The 13449-nt window shown below is 32.8% G+C and overlaps 1 pseudogene; it reads right to left on the reverse strand.

The window, feature by feature from the left end:
- Positions 1-6659: 6659 nt before the first annotated feature.
- Positions 6660-12812, reverse strand: LOC128161033 (uncharacterized; annotated as a pseudogene).
- Positions 12813-13449: the final 637 nt, after the last annotated feature.

Below are 13449 nucleotides of genomic sequence, written 5' to 3' on the forward strand. Positions count from 1 at the left end.
AGGTATATTTGCGATAATTTTACTGTGTAAATTTCATTAACTTTCCACGCATGCAGATAATTTGTCAAGTTATTCAAATGCATGCCTTCACACATATGTAAAACATATATTATTAACGCACGTGTAACATATGGTTTTTAGAACTCATGTTAACCATGTGTTTATTAACATATGTGTAACATGTGGTTGAGATTTACATATGTAAAACATATGGTTCACATACGTTTAACATATGTAAAATCTAACGTATGTTAAACATATTTGATGTTGAACGTATGTTATCACACGTATGTTAACCATGCGTTTCTCAACATATGTGTAACATACGGTTTGACTTCACATGAGTGTCACATATGTTTAACGTATGTTGTACATGTGTTAAGTTCAAACATATGTGAAACGTATGTGGCACAATTAGCTGTGTAATTGCCGATCGAATTATTGTATCATACATACAAATGAGCTTCGGGGTAATGTTACACTCTTTGATTTTTTGTTAAGGTAAAATAGTTATCTATTTTTAACTGTCACGTGATACCATGGCGAGGCAGCTTCAAAGATCGACTACATTCTGAAGTATAAAGATAATATCATCGCGAACACATTCACTTGATATTAACATTCAGCACTCGTTTCATAAAAATAAACAATTTTTATATTAATCATAATATCGACGGTCATTACAGTCGGAGTTGCCTTTAACTATCCGCGGGTTAAATGGGTAAAATGCACGCACGCATGCATACACATACCACAACAACATATACTTTATTTTGCTATGATATACATGTACATCTGAAAATCCTTATTTAGTCCTTCTTTTCCACTTCAATTATCCCTTTTCACTTTTTAAAGTTTACAGAAACGAAAACAAATTTCTTACGGAGATTTTTATTGGGAAATGTTTACATCTTTTCTCCATTCGGAAGTACTCGGGACACCTCGCGCAATTTTTTAACGTTATCATCAGGCTTCGTTATGGCTGATGCAATGCAAAATCCCCGGAAGCAAAAACTCGGGACAGAGTAAAGTGACCTTGGGCTAAGTGTTCACATCGTAGAACAGAGCCAACGTAGCTAGACAGTAAAAATGTGTTAATTCTTAGACATTCTTCTCTACTCCCATATATATTTGAGAAACCCTAATGCGTGGTTATGATTTACATTAAGATCTCTACCTAAATTGTGAAATTAATGACCCCAGGATCCAGACCGTTAGGTAAGGCCAACATGACCAATTAATAAAAACACTGTATAATATTTTCATTACTTACGAGTTTTTTTAACATATATTCTTAAATCTAAGGGTATTAATCAAAAAAGTACTTTCTTTTCTATTAAAAATAATTATGGTTTGGAAAATTGCTCATTTTGAAGCATTTATTTCCTTCGAACGACTGAAAAATATTTTGAGAAACCTGTTCATATACTGAAAAAAATTGTATGATTTAAGAAGTATTATATTCCATTATTTTTTAATACAATTAAAATGAATTGAACAGGTATCATACCTGTACGTATTTTGCCTCAGAGTCAAGGAACACTAAACAATGTTTTTTAATACCACAAGTCTGTCACACATGTATAACTTTGTCTAGAGTGAGATTTTTCTGATTAGCACTGTGTTTTACAAAGTCGCTATAAAACATATAAAATACAAAGTTTGCTGTAACAAAATGGTAATTGATGGAATGTGCACTAATCCATTAAATAATTGTTTTGCTTTACCGATTACAATTTGAAATATTTTTATTGAAATAATACTAGTACTTTGTGCTTTATTTTTTTACTTGCAATATTTGTTTATGTAGCACACGGACGGTGGTGTCATAACAATGATCTAAATAAAATGAGATTATGACTGAGAGTTTATTTACTATTTGTGTTAAATTTGAGACATGATGTTTTGATGGTACATTTATTATTATGATCGGAATGAAAATAAAAATTAATAAAAATATATAATTTGAAATGGTGCGGCCGTCGTTTTTCATCAGTTTATAAATTACTGTAAACGTTTTATTTTTGGCGTGTACGATATTTGGTAAAATAAGTCTTTAAACAACTTTTTTGAATTTGATTTGAATTAGCGTATTCCTGAAAGTGACTATTCTTATACAAACATGTGCATGGCATTTACCGCTGTACTTGATTTAGCGGAAGCTGCATTCCGCCAAAAGCGCTAAATAGAATACACAGCCAAATGTAGTACGTTTACAGTAAATGACAACTGTTTCCTGCATGAGTTTTGCACATAATACTTGATTAAAAATATACTAGACTTTGACCCGTGCGTGCACGGGTTGACATTGCATATCGGACATTTACAAAATAGGTACATCGACACACCTTATTGTTGACATTTACATAACAAAGCTATAAGCCTACAATAATGCTATTAATTTCACTATACTTTCTTTAGTTTGAATAACATAACTGTGTCTCGGGAAAGGCCCTCCCTTATACCCGTAAAGTAGTAGAAAATTGCAGAATCGCTCCAAAGCGATTTAGGAGAAAGTGAATGAATGATGTTGCCTTGAAAATAACAATCAAATACATCACAACAAACCTTTATGAGACTGCAAATACCTTTCAACTAAAAATTTTAATCCATAGAATGGAAGAATTCAACACCTTTTCACCAACGTACACGTATATTCTTTGTAAAACTGGGTCTGTAGGACATTATTCATTTTTACGATAAAACATATTTTATCTTTACTCTCCTAACAAATATAATGTAACTTTTTGCATGTAATCAAATAAGTTTTGTCATCACGAAGATGAAAGTAAGTACCTAGTTGAAATGAATATTATATATAATTTATATGAACAGAATATATAGCAAACGTCCAATGAAAATTTACCCGTATTTGTATTATCATTTCTGAGTTTATACATGCAGATGTGATATTGTGGAAACATAAACTAAAGATCCCGTTAGCGTGAATGTATTGGGCAAGCGCAAGATTGTAAAATCAAAAGAATCCAGGTTATTTCCGAGATTTTTTGAGGAATTTTCGTAGATTATTAATTAGCGAAGCTTAACTGAGAAAAAATAAAAACAAATTGGTAATCTTCAAGTACCAATGATGTTTAAAATATATAAAACAAAAGACAGTATTCTTCCGATTTCTCGGTATTAAAAACTTAAAAATTCGAGTCTCTTGTTTTAATATAGTAGTATAGATATTTTAATTTTCTGTTGTTTAGGTATATATTAGGAACAACCAAAAATTAAATCGACCGAAAACGTGTTATGAAAAATTGGATAAACATACTGCAGAGATTCTGATCGAAAAATAACGTGTATTTTTTTTAATTTTATTCATTCTACAAGATGTCATACTAATAATTTAATTAAATTCAACCTTATTTATACCTCCGAGTTGAGGAGGTTCAGTGATTTAACGTTGCCACTACCATGAGATGAGGTCCCTACCAGCTCATGAATTTTAGCGATTTTACAGGATAAAGATTTTAGTCCCGTAAATACTCTTTCTTTTCATGATAACACAATAAAAAAAATTCGATTTGTTACATGTTGGAAATGCAGCAAAGCCATCAGAATTTTCTGCCTAAATAAAATTCTAGAAGCGTATCCTTTCATTTCTACATCTCTTTGATTAATAAATGGATGTAAATTATATTCATTTTAAGATTCCAATGTTTTAAACACTGTCTATTTGGTTAGATTTTCTTACCAATTATAAAATGTTCATGATTTCATGCACTACATAATCTGTGCAAAGGACTATATTTGGTATGGTCAAATATTTGTCCCCAATTTTAACCATTTTTAAAATAGTATTGTATACAAATCAAATCTTCATAAATCAGTGTACACAGAATGCCTATCATTTTAATCTTGGTTTAAGTCATCATTGATTTTACTCATTTGCTGTTTATCTATGACGTCACCTATAAATGACCCAATTCCCGCAAATTTTAAACTGCAGTAAAACACGGTTATTGCAAACACCCTTATAATGAATTGACGCTTTTAGCGAAGTGATTTTCATTCCCCATGACTATATAATAAGTTGTAAACTTGACGGATATAACGAATTTCGCTTATAACGAAGTAAAGTCGCCCGTTCCTGGCACTTCGTTATAAGGGTGTTTTACTGATTTACCACTTTGACTAAATGCAAAACATTGGATAAAGCTGTAATGAAAATATTGTCATTTTTTCTTTATATTGTGCATTCGGAAGTACAGAGGGCAGGTCAGTTCAAATAATATTTGAACATATGTTTTTCAAACTAGAAAATGACACTTGACCAAGCCTGCGCTTGATGTTCCCAGTTTAAAAAAAAACATCGGAAAACACCCACAGTTTGCTATAAAACATCAATTTATCAGAATAAGACAATCTTCATGACCTCCTTTCTACATTATAACGTCACTGTGGTGATAATCTTTTACACACTTGTTTTCGATATGATTTTAATAATTTTCCACCTTGTTTGAACAGCTCTTTATAAAACTTTAATTTTGGGAGCGAAAAATGCATAACAACGCACATAGTCCTTTATCAAAGAAAATATTTATTATAAATATAATAATTTATATATTGAATGAAGAACCTTAAACCTTGGTAGAGCATTCATTTGTCATTACTTATTATATTATTGTTTACTCTCACAGTGAACTGTGTAATGAAGAATAGTTAAGTGATAAGAAACGATGTAACATACTTCTATGTATACATACAAATCAACTGAGCAAGCTTTGATTACATTAAACAAGTTAATTAAGTTTCTTAACCTTGGAAAACATATTATCACAATCAATCAATTATCTTAACGAGGCTGGGTCTAATTTGTTCTACACTAGATTTTTGAATGAAATTTTTTACATGAATTTCTACTGAAATAATTATTATTTTAAGATAAAAAAAAATAAGACATTTACCATACCGTTTATTTAACGGGTCATCTCAAAGTTGTTTATTTATAACATAGGACCCTATGGGATTTTGCTTGAAATGTATAAAGAACTATATATGATACTAGTTAAAGTTGGCCCTCATAATTCGCCATTTTTTAAAGTGTTTCGGGTACATTAAAATGTTACGTTAATTTTTAGAAGAGTTGATACAAAATATATTCTTCACATTTTTATTTGATTTATTTGCACTCACTTGCAGTATATGACGTGGGAAGTGACGCTATTTCTATAATTCAATCAGAATCAGTCAAAAATTGCCGTTTTTCTCATCTTTTTACGAATGGGAAATATAGAGCGCATATATATATATATATATATATATATATATATATATATATATATATATATATATATATATATATATATATATATATATATATATATATATATATATATATGCGCTCTATATTTCCCATTCGTATCTGTACAAAGAAAACAAAGAATTAAAGTAAAATGAGTTAGGGGGCCATTTTAGGCCCATACCATATATAGTTCTTTGAAATGTATCAAGGAGTCTTATCAAGGTTGTTTTTTTATGCCCAAATTCCCAGATTTGTCAGATAATGGCTACTTTTTATTTGACAAAGGCGGAAACGGTGATCTTTATAGTATTATTAAAACATTCAGACATATTTAAGTAATAAATAAATATATAACATCACATATTAAGGGACATTAATATAAAATTCACAGGTACTTTTTTTAAATATATGAATTAAAGCCCAATCTTACCCATGGGGACCATGATTTGAACATACGTGAATTAACACTATCTGAGGATGCTTCCACACATGTTTTAGCTAGTCTGGCCTATTGGTTTTTGAGAAGTAAATTTTTAAGGTTTAACTCTATAAATTCTTATGTAAAGCTTTCACACCCCCACCCCTTGTGGCCCCATTTTTCCCAATGGGGACCATGATTTGAACAAACTTGAATCTACACTATCTGGGATGCTTCCACACAAGTTGCAGCTTTTCTGTCTAATTGTTTTTTAAAAAGCTAATTTAGAACGTTTAATTCTATTTATATACTCATATGTAAATCTTTGACCTCCCCATTGTGGCCCCACCTTATCCCCAGGGACCATTATTTGAACAAAATTGAATCTACACTATCTGAGGATGCTTCCATATCTTTTCTGGCCTTATGGTTTTTTAGCAGAAGATTTTTTTAAAATATCACCAAATTTTCAATAAATCCTAATCATTTCACCTTAAAAAAAAAACATGCCCCTTTATTTTATAAATCTTGAATTCCCTTTACCAAATGATGCTTTGTGCCAAGTTTGGTTGAAATTGGCCAAGTGGTTCAGGAGACGAAGTTGAAAATGTAAAAGGTTTACAGGCAGACAGACGGACAGACGGACGGACGAGCGGACACCGGACAAAAAGTGATCAGAAAAGCTTTCAGCTCAGGTGAGCTAAAAATTAAAGGTACTAGATAAACCCTCCTATTCATCTTCAAGGATAAGGATATGATGTATTTTGTTTTGTTTTGTTTTGTTGGGGGTTTTTTTCGGTTGTTTTTTTTTGTTTTGTTTTTATTTTTTTTTGGGGGGGGGGGAGTCGTATAGGTTTTTGGGTCAATCTGTTGTTTGTTTATTTTCTAATTCGTGGGGGGGGGGGGGGGTAGGTTTAACTAAACAAACTTCTACCTTAACGTTTATTTTGTTTATATTACCACGTGTTCTTTTCACATATGATCCCCTTAAGAGTGGGGGACTCCTACAACATTTAACTTTCTGTATGTAAGTTTAAAAACAGTAGTAGGGCCAACCCCCTCTCCCCTCATGGCCTCTCCCTCCTGATGATATGTGCCTGATATATCAATTTTATAAACAAAAATGTGTTATTCCATTACTTTAGATCTTGAAGTCATATGATTATGGTATTGAAGTTAGTGACTATTGAAATATTTGAATAAAAGCATTTAAAAAAGTAGGTTTCGCCAATAATAAGCTCAGGTCTACTTAAATATAATATCACACTTTGTAGATCGACGTACTGATAGATCTTCAAAGAAATTGACAGGCAAATCCTAAATACACGAAAGCATTTATTCCTTTCTAGAGAACATAAAGCCGCGCTCGAATCTACGCGCTCTACAATGATTGCATCCTAATTATTGGTATATGGTACAATTTAACACATGAATTTTTTAATTGATCGAAGATTTTTTTAATTTGGGGTCGTGTCTTTTTTAAAGACTTTATAGGTGCCGAATTGGTACGGCTGAGACTGCAACGGAGAAAAAAGGCAAATGAAAGTAAACCTTTTTGAAATTGAAAACAAATCAAACTGTGTTCTAAACAATTAGCTCTACAATAGATAGACGAGTTGTTAATGTCGATATCATGGAGTTTTAAGTAATCTTTAAGTTGTGTTGGACAACGTAAGGTATCAATCGCTGGAAAAAATCTTTGTAACCTCAGTATTTTTCCTATTACGTTCTCTTATTGCTGATCGACACATCTGTTTCAAGCTGCTTAAGGTTCTTCAATATTTACACCAAAACGTCTCAGTTCTTCTCTGATGACTCGATTGTTTATGTCGGGGCTAGTAAAATTAAACCCAGACGCAAAAAAGTTCCTTATAAAGCGCTTAACTGTACACAGTCATTATTCGAGCAAAATCAACTGTATCCAGAAAAGTGGAACAAGACATCACTGACGTTATACATGGTTGAATACACGCCGTGCTGTAGAAGTGGGATTGCCCTGTCACATTTAGAATATGGTCAAGGAATATCTTGAGTCATTGGGATGTTGGCCTGTACAAATTGAGCGTGTTTTACTTTTAAAAATGATATTAGTCTGTTCTAATTTCAATCGTAACGTCGAGCTAATTAGTACGTTTTTGACATAGGTGCATTGTGACGTGCAAACCAGGATACATAAATTTGAAGAAAAAAAATTATCCAATCAAATGCCGCGTAACAACTAGAATTAATATACATGTATTCATCGATATCCATTCGTCTCTCTCTCTCTCTCTCTCTCTCTCTCTCTCTCTCTCTCTCTCTCTCTCTCTCACACACACACACACACACACACACACACACACACACACACACACACACACACACACACACACACACACACACAACATGTACAAATAAAATGCTCGGTATTGTTTTTCAGTCAGTACATTTGTGTTTATTGATAAAACCGTTGTAAAGAAATCATTTTTTACGATTCTTATGAACAAGATGTCGGCAATATAATACAATAATGAAATGTGTACAATGTCTATAATAGATCAACATCATGTACATTTACAAATAATTCTTTCTCAGTCTTTCTATATATGTGTCGTTTTCTGAAATGTATTTCATTAAACATAATAAATTACATGTACTAAACAATCTCCGATCCTCAGAAAAGTTTGACAACTTTACATAATCCGGAACTTTTTTATTCGAACCATATATATGTTTTAAATATAGATAAATTTATTTAGCATTGTAGTATTCATCTTGCGCTCATCACAGGGCGAAAAACCATCTTTAAGCAAGTCCTTAAAGGTGGCTTAAAGGTGACTTAAAGGAGCTTAAAGGCTATACAACCTTTAAGCCGCCTTTAAGTCACCTTTAAGCAAGTGCTTATAGGTCCTTAATGTCCAAACTTCTTTAAGCCACCTTTAAGCCACCTTTAAGCATCTGTAAGTGGCATTTACGCTCTCTTTACACTGCCTTTACACTGTCTTTAAGTGGCCTTTAAGTCAATATTGATCAAGCTGAACAATAAAAACATATATTAAATGCAAAAGCTCTTTTATAGAGATGGGAGGGGGTCATCCGAGTGATAATATAATTTCCAAGGAAGGGAGGGGGGGGTGTTCCAGGCGGTTTTAATCGTCGCTCCATTAAACGCTATCATCAGCACCGCTCCGATGGACACAGATTGCCGTTATAAAATTCTTTATAATTTTTTGGGGGTTTCAAAATTATTGTAGGGATGAGCGCAGTCTCTGTATCTTAATATGTGCATAAAGCTAATGAAAGTATGTTTGTTTTCTATTATAAATTAATCGGTGAAAAAATCTCTCTCTCTCTCTCTCTCTCTCTCTCTCTCTCTCTCTCTCTCTCTCTCAGTTCATCCGGTTATTAAACAAAATAAAGATAATGAACCAAAAATGCATGATTTAATTTGTTAATCGGTTTAAGGTTTGTATTTTTTTTTTTCAATTTTCATTATTTCTAACTCTAGATCTGCTAGATACATGTTAAAGATGAAAAGACTCTCAACTGCCTTTGTTATATCGGGCAGGATATTACTGCTTTGTTTGTCTAGACATAGTTTTGTTCGTTTGTGTATATCTAATTAGAGTCTATTGTTTGTCCAACTTAAGAAAACCCTTGGAACTAACACAGAATATACAAGATATACACAACAGTTGTGTCGTGTGCCCAGGTGCATGTTTGTGTATATCTAATTAAAGTCTATTGTTTGTCCAACTTAAGAAAACCCCTGGAACTAACACAGAATATACAAGATATACACAACAGGTGTGTCGTGTGCCCAGGTGCACGCCAGGGTTTCTAAAGGCGTTGAATCTCAGTATGTACGAGTATACGATAAGTCTAGTGAATAAAAGTTAATTTACATTTGTAATTCATTTTCAAAGTATTATTTCCTAGCTCTGGGTTTCAAAGATGTTACGTCTACAAATTAACGATACATGTATGTAAGAGTAAAATCTTGAGGCTCATTAATTAATGTACTGGTGATCATAAATAGGGGTTGATTATTTAAATATATGTATAAGGGTAAATATGTCAAATATACCCGGCCTGGCACATCATACAATTGTATGTACAAGTCATTTGCAATTGCCACATGCAGTAAATACGTCACCGGTAATTGGTAATTTTGTTTGTTATAGAATTGATAGTTTATAAATCATGTACATACAATTACATGTAAATATTTAAACATATTGGAACGGCGCCGCGATCATGAAAACCGGGAAATTGCGGGAAATTGAACAAATACCCTAATAGTATCAATGCATTTAATAAAAGAAATGATTTCATTTTCTTTCTTACATTTTTATAGCTATAAATAAGATGAACGTATATCTACTCGGTTTAAATTTATTAACTACTATAGTGAACCTAACGGTTTCCATTTAGGTATAATATATTTTTGTTCACTGAAGACCAAGTTCCGTATTTCATTCTAAATACATGCATGCATGTAATTTATAAATTAGATATAAGTGATTATTACAAACTGAATGGTTTGTCAAAATCTTTTCAAGTAAACACATTCAATACAGTGATTCAATATCCACTGATATATAGGATATAAAAACGCTCTTACATATGTCAAGTGCCGTGGCGCAGAGGATGTGTGGTAATGCTAGTAAACTATGGGTCCCGGGTTCAATTCTCGCCGTGGCCGTTTTTTTTTTTTCATTTTTTTTTTCATTTTTCTTTCTAGAACAAAAACCGTTTGAATACCTTTTCTTTCATAAAGTTAATACATTTTGTTGGAAATTAAGCACAATATTGAATTAATTTTTTTAATGGCTTAAAGGTGGCTTAAAGGTAGCTTAAAGGTGGCTTAAAGGTGGCTTAAAGAAGTTTGGACATTAAGGACCTATAAGTTGTCCTTAAAGGTGGCTTAAAGGTGGCTTAAAGATAGTCTTTAAGCTGCCTTTAAGCCATCTTTACGCTTTCTTTAAGCCACCTTTAAGCAATACATATAGCTTAAAGGTAGCTTAAAGGTGGCTTAAAGATCGTCTTTAAGCTACCTTTAAACACCTTTAAGCTATCTTTAAGGAGGACTTAAAGATGGTCATTCATCCTGTGCATGATTGCAACGACCTGCTTGGCTTAGTGGCCCCACGGAGACCTAGTACCTAAAGGGAGTTCGAGCCACTGATGCACCCGTACAACCTATTTTCGTCTTTTTAATTTGATCTCAACTTGTATATTTATTCCATTATATTTATCTTGGCAAAAATTGCATTAACTTCGTAAAATGCATAGATACCATAAAAAATTTCATTTTATTTTATTTGATTTATAAAGGTTGAAGGATAAATGACATGTCTATGATGCAAAAAATACTTTGAGGCTGAGGATCGGATAACCTTAATTTAATTTGATAAAATAACATTCACTTTTTAAAATTCTCTCTTGTATACCAAAAAAAGATCTCATTCAAGAGGGGCTTCTTCGACCTTCACACTTTTGCCTATAGGGTGAAGATGCGAGAGTGAAATGTTGCAAAGGCGTAAGTGCGACGTTGCGAAGGCGATAGAGGGAACGAAGGTACGAAGATGCGAGGGCGAAGAGGCGAGGGCGAAAATGCGAAGTTGCAAAGGCGACTGAGTTATACTAGCTACTATCGCTCCTTCGCATTCGCATTCTTTGCAATCTTGCCATCGCTTCTTCGCCTTAGCGTTTTATTCTCTTTCTTGGTCGACAACATAATTATATTTGATGCTGGTATCGAACTCGCCCGAGGTTTGCTGAATGTTATCGGATGTTATTACTATGCATGCGCAGGGTAATTTGGCGGCCACTCTGCTTATGGAAGTTCATTAAATATTAAATATTTTATTGGGTTATATGACAAAACTTTTTACCAGTGCTGGCTAAGCCTTATTATTATGTAATCTATGCATATGCTATGCAATGCCCGCCATAATAGATGTGTACCATGCTTTAAAAAAAGAAACATTTGAATTTATTTATTGGACAAAGTGTTTAGATTTTAATTTATTAGAAATATTTTCTCATAATTATGTTGTTTTGTTTTTTTGTTGTTGTTTTTTTTTTTTTGGGGGGGGGGGGGGGGTTGCAGGCGCAATTTTAATAGCTAAAATTATCTTTAAACGATAAAGAACGTTGCATACGCACATAGCGAAGGCAGAAGTGCGAAAGCGGGAGTGCGAAGTTGCAAAGGCAAATGAGCGTTTACAGTATCATTCCTTCGCCTTCATATCTTTGCGGTTCGCAGTCGCATCTTTGCACTTTCGCACCGTTGCCTTCGCATCATCGCATTTTTGCCTTCGCAACTCGCACTTTCGCTCCTTCGCCCTAAAGGCGAAAGTGCGAAATTCAAAGTGGCCCCATTACGGACACCATACATAACTGTGAAATTCAGATTATTTTCTCAATAAACAGACAAAGTCCCCATCGAGTTAAATTGTTTTCAATTTTTCCCCAGCCTCCAGATAAAGTTCGACTAAGGTCTGAAAAGACGCTTGCAGCCGATCACAGTTCACACAAACCGGGGATAAGTTCTTACGACATCAAAGATACTGTACAATTCTCCTCAGTTCCTGAAGATTCAAACACTGTCGACGACCTTTAAGACTATCAACAACCGGCCCTGATGTATAAAATAATGTTAGCGTTATTCAAAAAACAACATTAATCAAACACAAAGCAATAATGGAATTATGAAGTTAGGATATTGATAGAACAAATATGCAATTCCTCAAAATACAACATTGATCTTATCTGGAAAAAAAAACACAATGAAAGGCATAACAAATAAAATTGCTTATGTTATATTATGTTACATTATTGTTCATGTACAATTTAGGTAAAAATATATATTACTGATCACAGGCGTGCTAAGATTAAGGTAGTATATTCTTTCTGAACTGTTATTCCACCCTTCTTTGCAAACAACGGAAACCAAACCCATGATAACCAAGTATAATCTATACACACAAAAATCTACGTTAATTCTGATTAACAAGGAAAGTTCATATGTTTGGTTACTTCTAAAAGCTACCTTTAAGCTTAATTAGATCACATAACAAAATTATCAAATATTAAACAATGAAAAATATTTATTTTTCTGTCAAGAAAGTTACATGCCTCCTCATGATCATCCATTTATTACGTGATTTTGACAGCTAAATTTAGTTTATCATACAAAAATTTATGAGTGTCTCACTTCCATAATTGTTAAAGTTTCACGAAGGATATAGTTTTTTCAGTAAAGCATAAATGTGTCCTATATACAAATACAAACAAAAGAAGAAGAAGAAAAAAAAGAGCGTGTGGGCATGTATATTTTACTTCCTCAACAATGACGTAGGCCAATGAGTTTTCCATATAAATCTTTATTTAGTTCTTGTATACAGTTAGTTATCCGATTTAAACATGCAAAAGTAAGGTTATTGTGAATGACAAACGTATTACACTGACATGATACATGTATACATTTCAAATTAAGTTAAGCATATTCTAAATTAAGACGGATATATAATTCTAGTAAGCAAAATATAACGATCACCTGATTTCCCGCAGACATGCGCATTTGGGGTCGCTTTTACTCTGCCTTCATCAATATTCATGAAAAGGAAAAACTTTCCAAAGGAGAAAACAAATGAAAATTTATATCTTTGTTATGGGATGGAATTCACCATTGTAATTCAAAGAATGAAGGTAACTTTTATAAGGAGACAAACACATGCGTTTTCATTGTGATTCAAACGTGACGCAAATTATAGCGTGAATAGCATTAAGG

Source organism: Crassostrea angulata, chromosome 8, assembly GCF_025612915.1.
Source record: "Crassostrea angulata isolate pt1a10 chromosome 8, ASM2561291v2, whole genome shotgun sequence".
NCBI classification, from domain to species: domain Eukaryota; kingdom Metazoa; phylum Mollusca; class Bivalvia; order Ostreida; family Ostreidae; genus Magallana; species Magallana angulata.